We start from the raw sequence: 19,076 nt of genomic DNA on the forward strand, positions 1-19,076 counted from the left end.
GAGCGCTTCTCCGTTATCTGCCTGCTTGCCAGCCCGGAGGCTCCGTTGTCACGTGCTGTGACCACCAGCTATCTCAGAGACTCCTGCCCGCTCACCTGGGAGCGCATCTCCGTTACCTGCCTGCTTGCCAGCCCGGAGGTCCCGTTGTCACGTGCGGTGACCACCAGCTATTCCAGTGACTCTTGCCCGCTCACCTGGGAGCGCTTCTCCGTTACCTACCTGCCTGCCAGCCCGGAGGTTCCGCCGTCACGTGCCGTGACCACCTGCTATTCCAGAGACTCTCGCTTGCTCACCTGGGAGCACACATCTACCATCTGCCTGCTAGCCTACCCGGAGGCTCTGCCATCACAGGTCGTACCTACCCCTTACCCAGAGACTGCCCTGATCACTTGCCGTAACTCCCTGTCCGTTCACCCAGAGACTGCCACCCGCTCCCTTACAAGGGCCGCCCCCTTGTATAGTAGCTCAGAGGTTCCGCCTCCCGGACCCGTTACAGTTTGCTCGGGCCATGGAACCCGGTGGCACCCAAGCTCCCTCGCTCACGGACCTGTGTCATGAACTGTCCCGTCAAAGGTCCCAACAGGAGTCCATCCTGGGTCACCTGCGGAATGTCAATACTCGCCTGGACACTCTGATTGCACCACCTGCAGCCACTGCCAGTACCATGACTCGCAACCCGGCAGCTCCGCTACCCACTAATACCATGGTAACCTATCCCGGTCCCCGGCTGTCTGCACCTCCTCGCTTCGGAGGCGACTCCGTCCAGGCTCGGGGCTTCATAAATCAGTGCACCCTGCACTTTGAACTTTTGTCCCATCAGTTTAATTCCGACCGGGCCAAAATTGCCTTTATCATGTCCCATCTCACCGGGGAGGCCCTGGCCTGGCTAAATCCTCTATGGGAGAGAGGAGACCCCCTGGTGTCCAACTTGCCTGCTTTTCTCTCGGCTTTCCGGAAAGTCTTCGACGAACCCGGACGGAAGACCTCATCCGCATCCTCTCTGCTACGCCTCCGTCAGGAGGGTCTCACCGTGGGCCAATATGCCATACGGTTCCGCACCCTTGCCTCGGAGCTGGCTTGGGATAACGACGCTCTGGTATCCGTCTTCTGGGAGGGTCTGTCCGGTCGTATTAAAGATGAACTTGCTGGTCGGGACATTCCTACCTCTCTCGATGATCTAATAACCCTTGCCACCCGGATTGACCTACGGTTCCAGGAGCGTGCCAAAGAGGTCACCCGTGAGAGAAGGATTCCACGTTTAGCTCCTACTTTCCAGAAACCCGTCATTCCCTCCATCTCTCCCCAGGTACACTCTCCTGAGCCTATGCAGGTCGACCAGACCAAGATGGTCAAAACCCGTCAGGACTCACGCCGTGCCGAGGGGAGCTGCTTCTACTGTGGCAGTAAGGAGCACCGGATCCGTGCCTGCCCGGAGAGGTCGGGAAACGCCTGTGTCTAGGTTCGCTCAGAGAGGTCCACCTAGACAAGAATAAATCCTCTCCATCCCTGCTGTTGTCAGTTTCGATCATCTACGGGGAGAACCGTTATTTCGAACTAGCCCAACTTGACTCTGGAGCAGCCGGGAACCTTATTTCACAGTCCCTGGTTGAGAAATACCGCATCCCCACCAAACCTCTGGCTGTACCCTTGTCTGTCGCTGCCGTGGATGGGGGCCTCTTACCTCGCCCCATTCAACTCATCACCGAATCCATTACCCTGCAGGTGGGAATGCTGCATTCTGAAAGTATCTCCTTTCATGTTCTGCCTGGACTCTCTCACGCCCTCTTGCTAGGTCTGCCCTGGCTCCAGAGACATGCACCCGTGCTAGACTGGCAAACCGGAGAGGTCCTTCGCTGGGGACAAGACTGTCATAAAACCTGCCTGGTTCCCGTCCATCCCGTCCGTCCCTCTCCTACCCCAGCTAATCTACCTGGACTTCCGATTCCTTATTGGTCTTATGCAGATGTCTTTAATAAAAAGGAGGCAGAGACATTACCACCACATAGACCATACGACTGTCCCATCGATCTGCTACCCGGTACTACTCCTCCCCGTGGGCGTATCTATCCTTTATCCGCTGCTGAGACCCGGTCAATGTCCGAATATATTGAGGAGAATCTGGCCAGAGGATTCATCCGGAAATCTACCTCCCCGGCGGGAGCAGGCTTCTTTTTCGTCAAAAAGAAGGACGGCTCTCTCCGTCCCTGTATAGACTATAGAGGCCTAAACCTGATCACGGTGAAGAATAAGTACCCCCTTCCGCTCATTCCAGAATTATTTGATCGTCTGAGGGGGGCTAGGATCTTCACCAAATTGGACCTTCGTGGGGCGTACAACCTGGTTCGTATTCGTCAGGGGGATGAATGGAAGACGGCATTCAACACCCGGGACGGCCACTATGAATACCTGGTAATGCCCTTTGGTCTCTGTAACGCTCCTGCCGTCTTTCAAGAGTTGGTCAATGACATCTTCCGGGACCTTCTCTACTCCTGCGTAGTGGTGTACCTGGACGACATCTTGGTCTTCTCTCCGGATCTCCAGACTCACCGGAGGGACGTTCGTCAGGTCCTGCTCAGGCTAAGGCAGAACCATCTCTACGCTAAATTTGAGAAGTGCCTCTTTGAGCAGACCTCGCTTCCGTTTCTGGGCTACATTATCTCTCAGACCGGCCTACAAATGGATCCTGAGAAACTGTCTGCCATCGAGAAATGGCCCCGACCGGAGGGGTTGAAGGCCATTCAGCGATTCCTGGGCTTCGCCAACTACTACCGCCTCTTCATACCACACTTCTCTTCCCGGACGGCCCCAATTTCTGCGCTCACCCGTAAAGGTACTAATCCCAAAGAGTGGCCACCCGAAGCAGAGGAGGCCTTTCTTTCCCTTAAACAGGCCTTCTCTTCCGCCCCGGTGCTGCATCGCCCAGATGGCAACAAGCAGTTCTTCCTGGAAGTTGACGCCTCCTCCTCTGGAGCCGGAGCGGTACTTACTCAAAAATCATCTTCCGGGAGGATGGTAACTTGTGGCTTCTTCTCTAAACTCTTCTCCTCCTCTGAGCGCAACTATTCCATAGGAGACCGAGAGTTATTGGCCATCAAACTGGCATTGGAGGAGTGGCGTTACCTGCTCGAGGGGGCTCTTCACCCGGTAATAATTTACACTGACCACAAGAACTTGGCTTACCTCCAGCATGCCCAGAGACTTAACCCGCGCCAAGCCCGGTGGTCCTTGTTTTTTGCTCGTTTTGATTTTGTCCTTCATTTTCGCCCGGCTGACAAAAACGTCAAGGCGGACGCCTTGTCTCGGTCCTTTCTGGTGTCTGATCTCGAGGAGGATCTGAAACATATCATCGATCCCGCCAGAGTAATGCAGGTGGCTCCCGTGAGTCTAAATCGTCTTCCTCCTGGTAAGACGTTCGTACCAGTACCTGATCGGGAGAAGATCCTACACTGGGGTCATTCGTCTAAACTAGCTGGCCACGCCGGTCAGAAAAAGACCCTCCAGCTTATTACCCGGCACTACTGGTGGCCTAACCTGCACAAGGATGTAATAGACTTTGTTTCTGCCTGTGTGTCCTGCGCCCGCAACAAAGTTCCGAGACACCTGCCGGCCGGCCGCCTCCTACCTCTGCCAGTACCTGCTGCCCCCTGGCAGCATATAGCGATGGACTTCATTACTGATCTGCCCGTCTCTGCCGGTTGTACGGTCATTTGGGTGGTCGCTGACCGCTTCTCCAAGATGGCTCACTTCATTCCACTGCCAGGTCTTCCGTCTGCACCCGAGCTGGCTAAAGACTTTATCCGCCACATCTTCCGTCTTCATGGCCTGCCCCGTCACATCGTGTCGGATCGTGGGGTACAGTTCACTTCCCGTTTCTGGAGAGCCACTTGTAAATTGCTGGACGTCACCCTGGACTTCTCCTCCGCTTACCACCCACAGTCTAATGGTCAAGTGGAGCGGATCAATCAGAACCTGACCAGTTACCTTCGGCACTTCGTTAATGCCCACCATTCTGACTGGGTGGATCTCCTGCCATGGGCCGAATTCTCGTACAACAATCACGAGAGCGAGTCTTCCTCCAAATCCCCGTTTTTTGTAGTCTACGGTCAGCATCCTCGGATCCCGTTTCCCGTCTCCACCTCGGCGGACAATCCGGCTGCGGAATCTCTTGTTAACAAATTTTCCTCCATATGGGAGAGTACCCGGTCCGCACTCCTTCTGTCTTCCGAGCGTATGAAAAGACACGCTGACAAAAAACGTCTGGACCCTCCTCAATTCCGCCCTGGGGATAAAGTCTGGCTCTCGTCCAAATATGTCCGGCTCAAGATCCCTTCCTATAAGTTAGGGCCTCGGTTCATCGGCCCACTGGAGGTCATCAGTCAGATCAATCCGGTGGCCTATAAATTGAAACTCCCGGCCAACTTACGGATCCCTAACTCCTTCCATGTGTCTCTCCTCAAACCTGTGGTGCTTAACTCTTTTTCCAAGTCTACAGGTACGCCTCCTGCTCCGGTTTCTGCTGAGGACGAGTTTGAGGTAGAGAACATTCTTGCCACCAAAAGGGTAAGAGGAAAGACCTTTTTTCTGGTAGATTGGAAGGGGTTTGGTCCTGAGGAGAGAACGTGGGAGCCCCGGGAGAACATCCATGCCCCTCTCATCCTTGCTAAATTTCTGTCTGGCCTAAAAAAGGGGGGGCCTAAAGGGGGGGGTACTGTAGTGCCGGCGTCCCTGCCCTCTGCTAGGCAGGGACGCTGCTCCCCTCACCGCTCTGCTCCGTGCCCGGCATCTTCTCCCCGCTCTGCTGTCAGCGCGCGCTCCGTCCCGGCGTCCTCCTCCTGCTCTGCTCTCAGCGCGCGCTCCTTCCCGGCCCCTGTGCTTAGGGCGCGCGCGCGCGCGCTCCCCTCCTCTTAAAGGGGCCGCGCGCGCCGCCCTAAAGAGTCCCCGGCCAATGGCCGGAGGACTTCATCATATATAAGGCACCTCCTCCAAAATGGAGGTGCCCGAGCAATGTTGTTTGCACCTGTGTCTCACCTGTGCTTCAGCCCTCAGGTCCCGTTGCCAGTTACCTGCCAGTTTCCTGCTAGTTACCTGCCAGTTACCTGCCTGATTCCTGCCTGAATACTTGTTACCTGTCTGCCAGTCTGAGGTCCGACGGTCTGCCTTACTACTCCTGTCAGTCTGTCTAAAGGACCAGCCTGCCCGCTCACCTGGGAGCGCATATCAGCTACCTGCCTGCTTGCCTGAGGTCCGACGGTCTGCCTTACTACTCCGGTCAGTCTGTCTATGGACCAGCTTGCCCGCTCACCTGGGAGCGCTTCTCCGTTATCTGCCTGCTTGCCAGCCCGGAGGCTCCGTTGTCACGTGCTGTGACCACCAGCTATCTCAGAGACTCCTGCCCGCTCACCTGGGAGCGCATCTCCGTTACCTGCCTGCTTGCCAGCCCGGAGGTCCCGTTGTCACGTGCGGTGACCACCAGCTATTCCAGTGACTCTTGCCCGCTCACCTGGGAGCGCTTCTCCGTTACCTACCTGCCTGCCAGCCCGGAGGTTCCGCCGTCACGTGCCGTGACCACCTGCTATTCCAGAGACTCTCGCTTGCTCACCTGGGAGCACACATCTACCATCTGCCTGCTAGCCTACCCGGAGGCTCTGCCATCACAGGTCGTACCTACCCCTTACCCAGAGACTGCCCTGATCACTTGCCGTAACTCCCTGTCCGTTCACCCAGAGACTGCCACCCGCTCCCTTACAAGGGCCGCCCCCTTGTATAGTAGCTCAGAGGTTCCGCCTCCCGGACCCGTTACAGTCTCTGGGAGCTTTACTGCGGCTGTATTTTCTCTTCCGAAAGGAACTGTTAAATCGGGAACCAGACACCGTGGGAAATCCATGTTTTTTGTCTGCGGCTTTATCTAGGATGTCATCTAGACCTTTGCCGAACAAGAAGTCCCCCTCACAAGGGATTGAGCACAGTTTAGACTTTGACTGCACATCTCCTGGCCAGCTCTTGAGCCATAGCGCCCTACGGGCTGCATTAGAGAGTTTTGCAGACCGGGCAGCCAGCCTAACTGAATCTGCCGATGCATCTGCCAGGAATGCAGCCGCTCCCTGCACAAGAGGAAGGTCTGATAGAATTTTCTCCCTGGACACATTCCCCCTGATCTGGTCTTCCAATTGTTGAAGCCAGATCATCATAGATCTAGCAGTGCAGGTCGCTGCTACTGCCGGTTTAAGGGCCCCTGCTGACGACTCCCAGGTTTGCTTAAGGAAGGACTCCGCTTTTTTATCCAGCGGGTCTTTTAAGGCTCCTAAATCCTCAAAGGGCAGAGAGGATTTTTTTGAAGATTTTGAAATGGCCACGTCAATCTTAGGGGTTTTGTCCCATTTAGCCGCATCCTCATCCTCAAAGGGGTACCTCCGCTTGGAGGATGACGGCAGCTGACCCTTCCTCTCCGGTTTCTTCCATTCCCTTTCTATCAGAGATTTAATCCTGTCATTGACCGGGAATGAGCGTCTCCTCCTTTGGTCTAAGCCCCCGAACATAACATCCTGGACTGTTCTGGGCACTTTGGTATCGGTAATACCCATAGTCCCTCTGACGGCTTTAACTAGTCTCTCAGTATTATCAACCGAAAAACAAGGTCTGCCCCCCCCATTATCATCCGAAGACTCCGATGACGATGAGGAGTGATTAGAGGAGGAAGGCAGTTCTCTCGTAAAACGGGACTCCACTGATTCTGAAGAAACTAGTTTTCGCTTCTTCTTTTTGAGTGAGGTTAAGCCTCTTAAAGACTCTCTGACCTCTGTCTGGATTAGATCCTTTAATTCTAAAGAAAACCTGGGGGACTCCTCTGCAATGGTTTTCTGAATACAGTCTGAGCATAGGTTTTTGGCATAGGAGGTGGGAAGACCGATTTTGCATAAAGCACACTCCCTGTTTTTATTTTTAGCACTACACTTCTTCGCCTTCTGCCCCAAGAAATAAAAGGAGAAGAAGGAGGAAAAGAGAGAGAGAGAGAGAGAGAGAGAGAGAGAGAGAGAGAGAGAGAGAGAGAGAGAGAGAGAGAGAGAGAGAGAGAGAGAGAGAGAGAGAGAGAGAGAGAGAGAGAGAGAGAGAGAGAGAGAGAGAAGAGCACATTATTCAAGGTGAGACTTTCACGAAGATCACTCACCACACTGCCGTTCAGACTAGGGTACCGGAGGCGGTGGTTGCCGTTCACATGAGGGCTCCCATCTGGTGGAGGCGGACTGACGAAGTCTTTTCTGACCAGTCTTGCCGGAACTCGTACGCCCCTCACTGCTGTGACTTTGTCGATGGGAAGATTCCCGTTCCATTTGTTTGAGCTGCTTGCGCTGCTTTGATGGCTGTGGCTGCTGCTGTACTTCCTGTGGCGGTGACAGCTGCTGCCCAGGTGACTGCGGTTCCTCATTCATCATGGCGGGGATGCAGACACCGCCATCCTGATTGCTCCCCATCCTTAAAAGCAGTAGGGCTCCACCTCCTTTAGGCTCCTCCCCTTCCGGCAGCGTGCTCATCTCTCTTTTTCTTTTTTTTTTTTTTTTTTTTTTTTTAATTTTAGCCAGCTGGCGCGCTACCCGCAGATCCACCTGCCTCTGCGCGTGCGCAGCCCAGCGGCACCCGGCGCGCTTGCAGCGGGATGACAGCTTCCCACCCGCGCATGCGCAGACCCGGTTTCCGGCGCACTCCGTGATAGGGCGCGTCAGCACCCCGCGCGTGCGCAGCCCGGACTTCCGGCGCGCTCCGTCACAGGGTGCGACGCGACCCCCACGTGCGCAGCCCGGAAGACCTGCCGGCTGGCGCGCTCAGTTCATCTTTGCGAGGCGCAGACCCGGCCGCAGGCCCCGGCGCACGCGGGGAGGCATCCAAAGGAAAACAGCACCTCCTCCCCACACGCAGACCCGGGCAGCAGCCAGACGGGCTGGGAACAGGGACCATCTGCTGCTTCCACGGCCTCCAGGCCGCACCGTCCATAATCCAGGTACGTGAGGTACCACCTGGTGAGGCTCCCATCAGGGACAGGAACCAAAAACTGATGCAGAGGAGAGGTACCGCCTTTTTATTCAGTAGGTTCCTGTCCTTGGTGGGCGGATACCCTCTCTCAGGTGGTGCTGTCATGGGAGAAGGGGAAAAATTGTACATTCACACTGAAGGCATCAAAACTATGAATTAACACATGTGGAATTATATACTTAACAAAAAAGTGTGAAACAACTGAAAATATGTCTTATATTCTAGGTTCTTCAAAGTAGCCACCTTTTGCTTTGATGACTGCTTTGCACATTCTTGGCATTCTCTTGATGAGCTTCAAGAGGTAGTCACCAGAAATGGTCTTCCAACAATCTTGAAGGAGTTCCCAGAGATGCGTAGCACTTGTTGGCCCTTTTGCCTTCACTCTGCAGTCCAGCTCACCCCAAGCCATCTCGATTGGGTTCAGGTCTGGTGACTGTGGAGGCCAGGTCATCTGGCATAGCACCCCATCACTCTCCTTCTTGGTCAAATAGCCCTTACACAGCCTGGAGGTGTGTTTGGGGTCATTGTCCTATTGAAAAATAAATGATGGTCCAACTAAACGCAAACCGGATGGAATAGCATGCCGCTGCAAGATGCTGTGGTAGCCATGCTGGTTCAGTATGCCTTCAATTTTGAATAAATCCGCAACAGTGTCACCAGCAAAGCACCCCCATACCATCACACCTCCTCCTCCATGCTTCACAGTGGGAACCAGGCATGTAGAGTCCATCCGTTCACGTTTTCTGCGTCGCACAAAGACACGGTGATTGGAACCAAAGATCTCAAATTTGGACTCATCAGACCAAAGCACAGATTTCCACTGGTCTAATGTCCATTCCTTGTGTTCTTTAGCTCAAACAAGTCTCTTCTGCTTGTTGCCTGTCCTTAGCAGTGGTTTCCTAGCAGCTATTTTACCATGAAGGCCTGCTGCACAAAGTCTCCTCTTAACAGTTGTTGTAGAGATGTGTCTGCTGCTAGAACTCTGTGTGGCATTGACCTGGTCTCTAATCTGAGCTTCTGTTAACCTGCGATTTCTGAGGCTAGTGATTCGGATAAACTTATCCTCAGAAGCAGAGGTGACTCTTGGTCTTACTTTCCTGGGGCGGTCCTCATGTGAGCCAGTTTCTTTGCAGCACTTGATGGTTTTTGCAACTGCACTTGGGGACATATTCAAAGTTTGCCCAATTTTTCGGACTGACTGACCTTCATTTCTTAAAGTAATGATGGCCACTCGTTTTTCTTTACTTAGCTGCTTTTTTCTTGCCATAATACAAATTCTAACAGTCTATTCAGTAGGACTATCAGCTGTGTATCCACCTGACTTCTGCACAACACAACTGACGGTCCCAACCCCATTTATAAGGCAAGAAATCCCACTTATTATACCTGACAGGGCACACCTGTGAAGTGAAAACCATTTCCGGTGACTACCTCTTGAAGCTCATCAAGAGAATGCCAAGAGTGTGCAAAGCAGTCATCAAAGCAAAAGGTGGCTACTTTGAAGAGCCTAGAATATAAGACATATTTTCAGTTGTTTCACACTTTTTTGTTAAGTATATAATTCCACATGTGTTAATTCATAGTTTTGATGCCTTCAGTGTGAATGTACAATTTTCAAAGTCATGAAAATACAGAAAAATCTTTAAATGAGAAGGTGTGTCCAAACTTTTGGTCTGTACTGTATATGCACAGATCCATAGAACATGGGAACAAGTGCTATTCAAAAAAACCATGGATAGCACTCGTCAGATCTAAAACACACAATCTTTAATTATGTCAACATTATATGGCTATTCCATTTTAAAAGTCAAAGATCGAACATCTTATCCATGGCATTAGGTTTAGGTGCCAGATTTCTATTCTAATTCTTACAGAAAAAAAAAAACAAAGATCTGCAGACAAACCAATGGTAAACTGAGGAACTCCCAGTCATAATCAGTTCCTCACATGTGCCTGCACTGACAATAAGGATTTGCAGTGGGGTTTCCAGCTTCTCTTGTAACTTAACTCCCTGTATGTCAGGACAACGAGGTCAGGATTATGATTGGTTTGGGGACAATAGAAATCTGATCTGAGGTAGGTATGATCAAATTGTGTAATTTACCTTCAAAAGAGGTCCAGATAAACAGGTTTAGCCAAATTAGATTAAGCGAAGGTTAGTGTATTGTCAGATTATAGACTTCCTGGGCAGCACAATGGATCATGGGAATTTATCACAGTAGGGAACACTGACTATTTTGGCTGAGTGGGTTTTAAATTTCTTTGTGCAGAAACAGGTGGTATGTTTTCCCTCTTGTAATATCAAGGCCAAAGTCCTGAATTTGACAAAGAGTCAGGAGTAAGAATAGTAGATTAGAGAACAAACATTGCTTAAAGGGGTGGTCTGGAATACAAATTAATTTTCATCTTAAATCCCTATCTATTTAGTGCCATAATCATCAGTGACTTTCATTTCAAGTGCTGAGCTAGTCCCTATGCAATGTGGACAAAGACAGCACGCTCTCTCGCCTGCTCAAATCAGTAGTAACAAGTCGGCAACAGAGCGCACTGTCAATACCTGGCGTGCAGAGACCAGCACCACACCGAAAATTATGCCAGGTATTCTGAAAATATGCACTGACAGTACGCTCTGTTGCTCTTTCATTACTGCTGATCTAAGCTGGTGAGAGGGTGCACTGTCATTGTGCACATCATGCAGGTACTAGCCCAGTCCCTGAAACAAAAGTCACTGATGACACTTCATTTCAAGGAGTGACCACAGACTCTGCCCCCTAATGATGCCTTGTTTGAGAATCCCAGTGCATGTTGGGATATTCAAAGTCTTCAAAAAGGAAGTAGGAAAAAAAATAGAAAAGCAGTTTGTATAGTGAGGGAAGCATAGGGAATTTTTAATTAAAGTAGATTAGAAAATAGTTTCGATTATAGCACAGAGTGGCTAAAGTTTAAAGGGTTTTTTTTTTAGAGCGGGTGGGGGCAGGCAATTTAATTGCCTACAAATAGGAGAGGGTCAGGGTCCAGAAACTCTCACCGATAAATCAATCGATACCACAAAATTGTGCACCTCAACAAACAGGAGCACATAGCTTCTGCCTGTACACACACACAGATCAGAGGACAAATTCAGTAGAAAGACTAGGGCTATGCAGCTGTGTGCTTTTCAGGGGTCTATTGAGTCTGGATCCTGAGACCCCGTCCCCCAACAATCTGCATGCTATTGAAGTGCCTTACAAATATAAAAAGACAAATCCCAACCTGAGTAACTCTTTAATTCTGGATCCTGAGACCCCGTCCCCCAACAATCTGCATGCTATTGAAGTGCCTTACAAATATAAAAAGACAAATCCCAACCTGAGTAACTCTTTAATTGAAAAACAAAATGCGTGACATGGTTTAATGCATATAAACAGTCAAAAATATGGCAAAAACATCAATGCCAACTCTATAAAACATCTTTTAAGCAAGTCTCATTGTCTACTCTAGGGGGATCACATTTTAGATCAATAATATGAAGATTTAATATTACTCGTCTTCATCTCATCCACTTCTGTGTTTGGAACACCCACTACTAAAGAGGTCATCATTGGCCCAAATTCAGTAGGAGTAAGGGACAAAAGGTACATTTTATGTTCTGCCAAACCTCATCTTTCATTTTTTTCAGGCAAGTGATAAAGATGCCCATACATACAGCTTATGGCCCCCTAATGTCAGCTGAACGTACCGATGCCGACAGGTTCAGCCACTGTCTAATGTGTATGGAGGCCCCGGCCGACTGACCATCGGGAGAGATGTAAATTGGACAAGTCCAATTTCAGATTGCTGACCCATTGTTCTCCCGGAGATAAGCCGCTGGCTAACGTGTCAGTCCGCAGCTTTCTCAGAGAACACAGGAGCGCTCGGCCAAACAAGTGGTCTGGTGTATGGGAGTATCGGCTGAGATGGCTGTCGGCCTAATGATCGGCAGGAGCATCGTTCAGCTGACAGCCATCTAATGTATATGGCTGGCTTTAGGCAGCTGCCAGACAAGGAACTATTCCTCCCCATGCACAAGTACTGAGTGCGCATATATTCTCAATGGGGAGTGGGTGGTAAATTGTTGCCAGAGACCTCCGGTGGCAGGTTATATTCCCTGAAGCTAAAAGGATCAAGTGTTGAATTTCAGCGTGCCTGATCCTACTCTATTCTATCTTCCAGGAAAAGGTAAGAAGGCCTCCATACACCAGATATTCGGCCAAACAAGCCTATTCTTTAATGTGCATGAACAGGAGGCAGGAATGGACAGGGGCGGATCAGTTGCTAGGCAAATGCTGCGGAGCATCACCACTGCAAAGGCTGGTTGTTGGGCAGAGTATTCCTAGCAACCAAGTGTCAGACAAGGTGGAAGAGAGCAGGTTGCCAGGAGCGCTGTCAAACAATTCTTCATCTATGTTTATTTGTGATTTTGATCTGATAGATTTTGCCAGAGTGTCCTTGTCAATTTTAATTATTTTTTTGCATTTGTGACTTTACACCATGAATTCCCAGCGACAATCCTTTACAAGGATGAAATGGCTATGTAGGCTCTAATAGAAAACAGAACCATGGAAAAATCTCACATCTAGGGACATTATTAGTTATATCAACAGTTATGAACAGGGGCGTAATGATCGCGGTCACAAAAGGTGTAATAGCGAACAGGCCTGTGAAGGAGGGGGGTGCACTGACACCAGCACCAATTTCATCTGGAGGTTGGTCCTTGGATGTACATTCAGTTGAAATGTATTGTGGCGTAGAAACCCGCCGGCTCCCTGCATTGCAATACACTTGCTTCCATTGACATCATGCGTTGCCTGTGCCGGCACACCAAAGTCAGCTGCCAGATTCTGCACTGGATATAGAGGAGGACACTAAAAATAATAGTGTGCTGGAGATGAACAGAAGTGGCCCAGGTTAGGGGTCGTTATACCAGGATGGGGGGCATTATACCAGAAGGGGTATTATTACTGATTATACCAGAAGGGGTATTATTACTGGAAGGGTTCAGGATGGGGGACATTATACCAGGAAAGGGTATTATTACTGGAAGGGTTCAGGATGGGGGACATTATACCAGGAAGGGGTATTATTACTGTAAGGGTTCAGGATGGGGGACATTATACCAGGAAGGGGTATTATTACTGTAAGGGTTCAGGATGGGGGACATTATACCAGGAAGGGGTATTATTACTGTAAGGGTTCAGGATGGGGGACATTATACCGGGGAGGGGTATTATTACTGTAAGGGTTCAGGATGGGGGACATTATTACATGGAGGGCAAACACGCATGTCTTTATAGCATCTAGAATGCTACAAGGGCCCATACATCTGACCAACATGAAGATGGGGACCCAGATACAAATTTTGCATCGGGGCACATCAGACTCTAGTTACGCCACTGGATATAAACAGAAGTAAAAAAATATATAAAACTATAAATTCCATTTGTTTACACAGAGAGAACAAAAAGAAATAGTAACTAAATTTCTACCGTGATAATGTTCCTGTATTTCCCTGACTCAGTTCCAATCCCTCTCTTAATCTCACTTCCACTGAGCTGGCTCCTTCTGAAATGTCAGAAAATGCCCTTTAGAAATGATCCTCCCCGAAACTGGGGTAATAAGGCACCCTGGAGAGCTCTTTATTCCATCCACCTCATAGAAACCCAGCAGCTATTCTGTGTCGTGTCCCCTGCTGTCTCCCTCTCTCACTCCCTCTCATTTCTTTCCCTTTTTTCATCAGCTTAGATTCCTGCCTCTTCCCTTTCACATTCCTCTTTCCTGTTATTTTATTTCAGAATTTTAAAAGACAAACTCCCATCTCCTTTCTCATTTCTCATAATTCTTTGTGCTCTCTTGAAGTTAGAAATTGGTCTTGTCAGGATGACCTGAAGATTCTCATTGACTGCATATTCACCACAGGCTTACACAGTCCATGAAGCTTCCTAGTGGAACTTCGGGGATGATATTTTTAGGATACATTGTCTTTTCCTATTGAATTATTTAAACATTTGATTTAACAAGGTGCAGTGAGCGACTATTCAAAAATCGATGGTCCTCTGACCAATAATATATATTCTGCACTATGTGTGAATCATAAAGCCAAAAATAATAGGGTGGCTCCAATATGTTTGATATAACAGATGCAAGACCGTAGTCATCCCTCTAACTGGTGAACTGGCATCTATTAATACAGTGCACTCCCAAATTATAAAATAAATAAATATATATATATATACACATACACATACATACAATCAAAACCTCTTCCCCAAATACTTTAGTTTGCAAATTAGTGTTCAAAGGGCAGTATTTTATTTTCCTTACTTCCTCTAATTTTTTTCCCAATGCACTGACAATATGACCCAATAATTATCTCATGGTGCTGAGAACTCAAGGATAAGAGGTCTTTAGCTACTAATGATACCTGGTTATGGGACAACATGAGCTGTTCCTGGACCTGGCATCATTCTCAATTGTGGATTCTTTTAATATTTCATCCAAATCTGGTTATTTCAGGTCACCTAATTGTCTACCTGGAAAATTCACATCAGCACAATATAGATGATTTCAGATGTGTTCGTAATCTCAAAGCAATGGAAATCTTCCTACTTGCCAAAGCACTTGCAGGTTGTCTTGTCAGCACCTTCGTTAAACAAGCCTTCCTTACATTCCAAGTCAAGCACGCTGTTGGCCCACTTTTCTTTCTGGAATTAAATAACAAGAGATCCCTGCTCTGAAGTATGACAGAAGCACATCACTCCCTCCATTACCTGTGCAAATGTTTAGGAGCACTCAGACAATAGATTTATCCTTCTCCCTTAACTCTTTCACTGCTCCCTCAATTATCTGTGCAAATGTTTAGGAAACAGACAACTCATTTACTCTTCTCCCTTTAACTCTTTCATTGCTAAGGTAACCAAGACCACAGTGTAAATTGGGTTCAGAAAAGTAAAATCCAAGCAAGTCATAAAACTAACCCTACTATGTTTGCTCCAACTACGACACACCAATGTATACGGTGACTCGCACACTTAGAAGTCCTGGATTTAGGTTACGTTCACATATCCAGTACTTATGCTTTACAACTGATCCAGCAGCAATAAATTTACAAAAAGTTGTGCAGACAACTTTGTCCATCTAATACAAATAAAATAAAAAATAAAAAAATCAACTTCCGTTTTTTGGTGTTTTTTTTAATATTGATGTCTATGGAAAACCAAACATCCATAAGTTTTCTTCCATTTGAAAATGATCCAGTAAACAAGAAATGGATCCTTTTCAAATAAAAGAAAAATAGATGGCTATTCAATGGATCAGTTTTCCATACACTACAATATTAAAAAAAACGTATCCAGTTAAAATCAGTTAGTTTTAGACAATCAAAAAAGTTGAGTCTTCACAACTTTTTAACAACAGATTGCTGCAGGATCCATTCTAATGGATGATTACCGGACATGTGAACACAGCCTTAGCCAACAGTTGGTTCAGGTATTTGAACACAAAGCAGGGCATGTTTCTAAAAGGAGTCAGCTTTGGGAAATGTCATCAATCTACATCTTTATGCACTTCCAATAAAAACCGTTTAGTAACTTTGAAATTCCAAAATAAAAGTTTTACAACTTTTTTAGTAAACGAAGTGTACCACTTTCCAAGTTTTGGAAGTGTCTACACAAGTCTTTTCTGCATACTTATCCCCAGACACTTCATGCAAAAAAAAAAAAAAAAAAAAAAAATCTTACTAGAAAATGTATGAAAAGAATAAATAAAACATTTTCATATTCTATCTTCACACCACCCCCAATATGATAGAAATATATAGTGGGTGATGCACATTATTTTCTGGTGCTAACATGATCTCCTAATACACACACACTTAAATGACCTAGACTGCATTGGTAAAAGTTTTAAGCATCACTCCAATCCTCTAGGCAGGAAGGGAGCACATGCTCCATTAGGTGCACATAGAAGAACCCAAGACCACTAAGTGACCATGAAAGTGACAGCATCTGAAGAAACATGGATACAAGGATTATGTATCAGTAGCCATGATCAAGGAGCTTTTGCTCTACATGTAAATGATGTGCAATTTTACACATCACAGAATAAAAAAAAAAAATACATTGTATGCAACAATTACTGTTTTACTGTTAATGTAAAGCCAATTTACACCACAACAAAGTGTGAAAACAAGTCAAAGGAATAGGGACCTGCAGTTTATGAGGAGGAGAGGACTTAAAACAAAGAGCAGGGGATTGTTTTAGTGCATTTCTATTTTTTCTTATAAAAGGGTGTACACAGACAGAAGAGGTTACAGGGCCGTCTGGGGAGTCTGATTTGTGTCCATTATTGTTATCCTATTATATTTATCCAATTTACTAAAAGAATTCCAAAGTTCAAGCTGGGAGTACAAAGGTAAAAAGCGCTTCACAGAGCAGAGTGGGGCTCACAATGGCCAACAAATGGCCACAGGGTGATAGAAGTTAACCATGGGTCATGCACACAAAGTAGAGGAGAGCGCGGTGTCAGCAGTCTGGATCATCAGAGTCATAGGCAGGTTAGTAGTAATGATCACTAATCATAAGCAAAAGGTAAAATCCTACAACAGGTAAAAGGTAAAAAAGTGTATATTTCAGGCGTAAAGGGGATAAAAATAACTCTGCAATAAAAAATGCAGCAAATATATGTAGGTTTGTACTATACTATGAAATACATACTTCTATTTACTTATAGAGGACTGGCAGGACAGTGACAAGTGTACAGATATAGATAACAAGCTCACAACACGTGCTGCAGACAGATAAGCACCAGAGCAAAGTCTGAATAATAATAATAAATAATAATAATAACCACAGCTTTAATGAAAAAATAATTTACTACTGCACAGTCTGAAAATGATCAGGGAGGTGATATTGGATCCTATGTTCTACCATTACAAATTATAGGAAATAAAAAAAATGAATACTAAAGTTTAAATGCCCCCGGTGCCGGCAGCAGCAGGAGAGATGAGCAGTGACAGGTTACTGGGAGGAGTCTCTGCCCCATCCCGGTGCTGGCCCCTTTCTTACCTGCTCCTGGCCTGGAGGATGCACTGTACAGCAGCGACCACTCTGCTCTGAATGTTTGGAGTTCGCCGCTTGTTCCAGCTCTATATATAAGATAGAGGCTGTGCGCCGCTAGGGGGCGCTCTCCTGGGGGAGGTCAGGGCAGTGGCTGGCACACTGCACGTCACTGGAGACCAGGACAGTCTGCGGGAGATGTGGGGAGTCACGGAGGGCAGTGATTCCAGGAGAGGGCACGCGGGGCTGCCCCCGGATAGAACTTACAGATACTCTATAGGGGAGGAAGTTTTAGGGATTTTTTTTCTATAATGACATTATTCAGGTCAGATGCCAGCAAGTCTTACTTGTGTTTCCTACATCCAGCACCAATCTCCTCTACTGAAACAACCTCTCCCAGCTTTCCCACTTACACCACCAAACTTTTCAGATTGTTTGTGCTTATGTAGCTTTCCATTGTGTATCACCCAGCTTTCCTGAGTTGATGCAGCCTTCCCCAGCTTTCCAGAGTCCTTTGCTAATGCAGAATTCCCAGCTTTTCCAAGTTCTCCCCTGAATCAACGTTCCCCCCCAGTTTTCCAGGTCATCGAGTGATGCAGGCTGCTCCAGCTTTCCCAAGTCCACTACCCAGCTTTCCTGAGTCCTCGGCTTGTGTGCCATCCCCAGCTTTGCAAGGTACATCACCCAACTTTCCAAAGTTCTCCAGTGAAGCAACCTTTACTAGGTACATCACCCAGCTTTCCTGAGTCCTTAACTGATGCCTCCTTCTCAGCTGAAGCAACCTCTCCCAGCTTTTCCAGATATACCACACAACTTTTCAGCATCTTGTTCAGCCTTCCACATATTTTCAAGATGCATTACCCAGTTTTGTTGAATCTATATAGCTTTCCCAAGTCCAATACCCAGCTTTTCTGAGCCTGATACAGACTTGCCAGCTTTCCCAGGTGCACCACCTACTTTACCCAAGTTCTCAGCTGAATCAATGGTCCCCAGGTTTCCCAAGTCCTTAACTGATGCAGACGTCTGAAGCTTTCCTAGGTCAAACACCCAGCTTTCCAGAGTCCTCCGCTGAAGCTACCTCTCCCAGGGACATCTAAGTTTTCAGAGTCTCGTGCAGTCTCCCCCAGCTTGCCAACGTACATCCCCCCCCTGTTTTATTTTAACTGTAGTTTTCCCAGGTAAATCCTCCACCTTTTCTTAGTCCTTTACTGATGCAGCCTCTCCCAGATTTTTTCTGATTCACCACCCAACTTTCCCAAGTCCTCAGTAATTTATAATAAACCTACATTAAACTTGTGTATCAATTATACAGAGCTTTCCTGCCATTATGACAGTGTGACCTTTGATTTGTAAGTGTTCTGTCGAAATGTACATGTGATAATAACACCGCTATAGGGCGGGGGAGTTCACTGTATGACTGCAAGCAGAGAAATAGACGAGGTGATGGACGGGACCTATCAATAGTAAACTTTTCAGCGATGTGTGGTCGGATTCCAGCAACCCTCTGGCATTTCAGGGTCCACCATCAACCGCCTCCTCTACTGAAGCAGCCTTCCCCGATGTAATACCCAATTTTCTCAGGTTTCTCTCCAAGCTATCTGACCTGCAGCCAGCCCCAGCTTTCCAAGAGCCATCACCCAACTTTTGAGAGAGTTCTGATTAAATAACCGTTCCCAGGTGCACCACCCAACTTTAAAGTCCTCTGTTGATTCAACCATTTCCAGGTGCACCACCCAACTTTACAGAGTCCTGACAGTGCAGCCTTCCCCAGCTTTCCCGAATCCTCAACTGATTCATCATTCCCAAGCTTTCCCAAATATACCTTTACGCTTTCCAGAGCAACCTTCACAAGAACCCTGGTACATCACCAAGCTTTCTTGCAACTTCCAGCGATGCAGCCTTTGCCAGATTGTCCTGATTTACCAATCCGCTTTCCCAAGTTCTCCCTTCAGTTACCTGAAATTTTATAATTAACTTACA

The 19,076-nt window shown here is 47.6% G+C and overlaps 1 protein-coding gene across 2 annotated transcripts in view; it reads right to left on the bottom strand.

Annotated features, from left to right (window-relative positions):
• Positions 1-17,241, bottom strand: part of ACKR3 (atypical chemokine receptor 3) — a 33,794-nt gene extending 16,553 nt beyond the window's left edge. The window contains exon 1 of one of the 2 annotated variants that reach the window (XM_073646700.1): positions 17,106-17,241. The gene's annotated coding sequence lies outside the window, so the exon portion shown is untranslated. The remainder of the gene's footprint in view (positions 1-17,105) is intronic. The other variant, XM_073646701.1, reaches the window with a different exon arrangement.
• Between the last annotated feature and the right edge of the window lie 1,835 nt (positions 17,242-19,076).

This window comes from Phyllobates terribilis, unplaced genomic scaffold (assembly GCF_046119375.1).
Source record: "Phyllobates terribilis strain yellow unplaced genomic scaffold, ASM4611937v1 Scaffold_9__5_contigs__length_417890890, whole genome shotgun sequence".
Taxonomy (NCBI): domain Eukaryota; kingdom Metazoa; phylum Chordata; class Amphibia; order Anura; family Dendrobatidae; genus Phyllobates; species Phyllobates terribilis.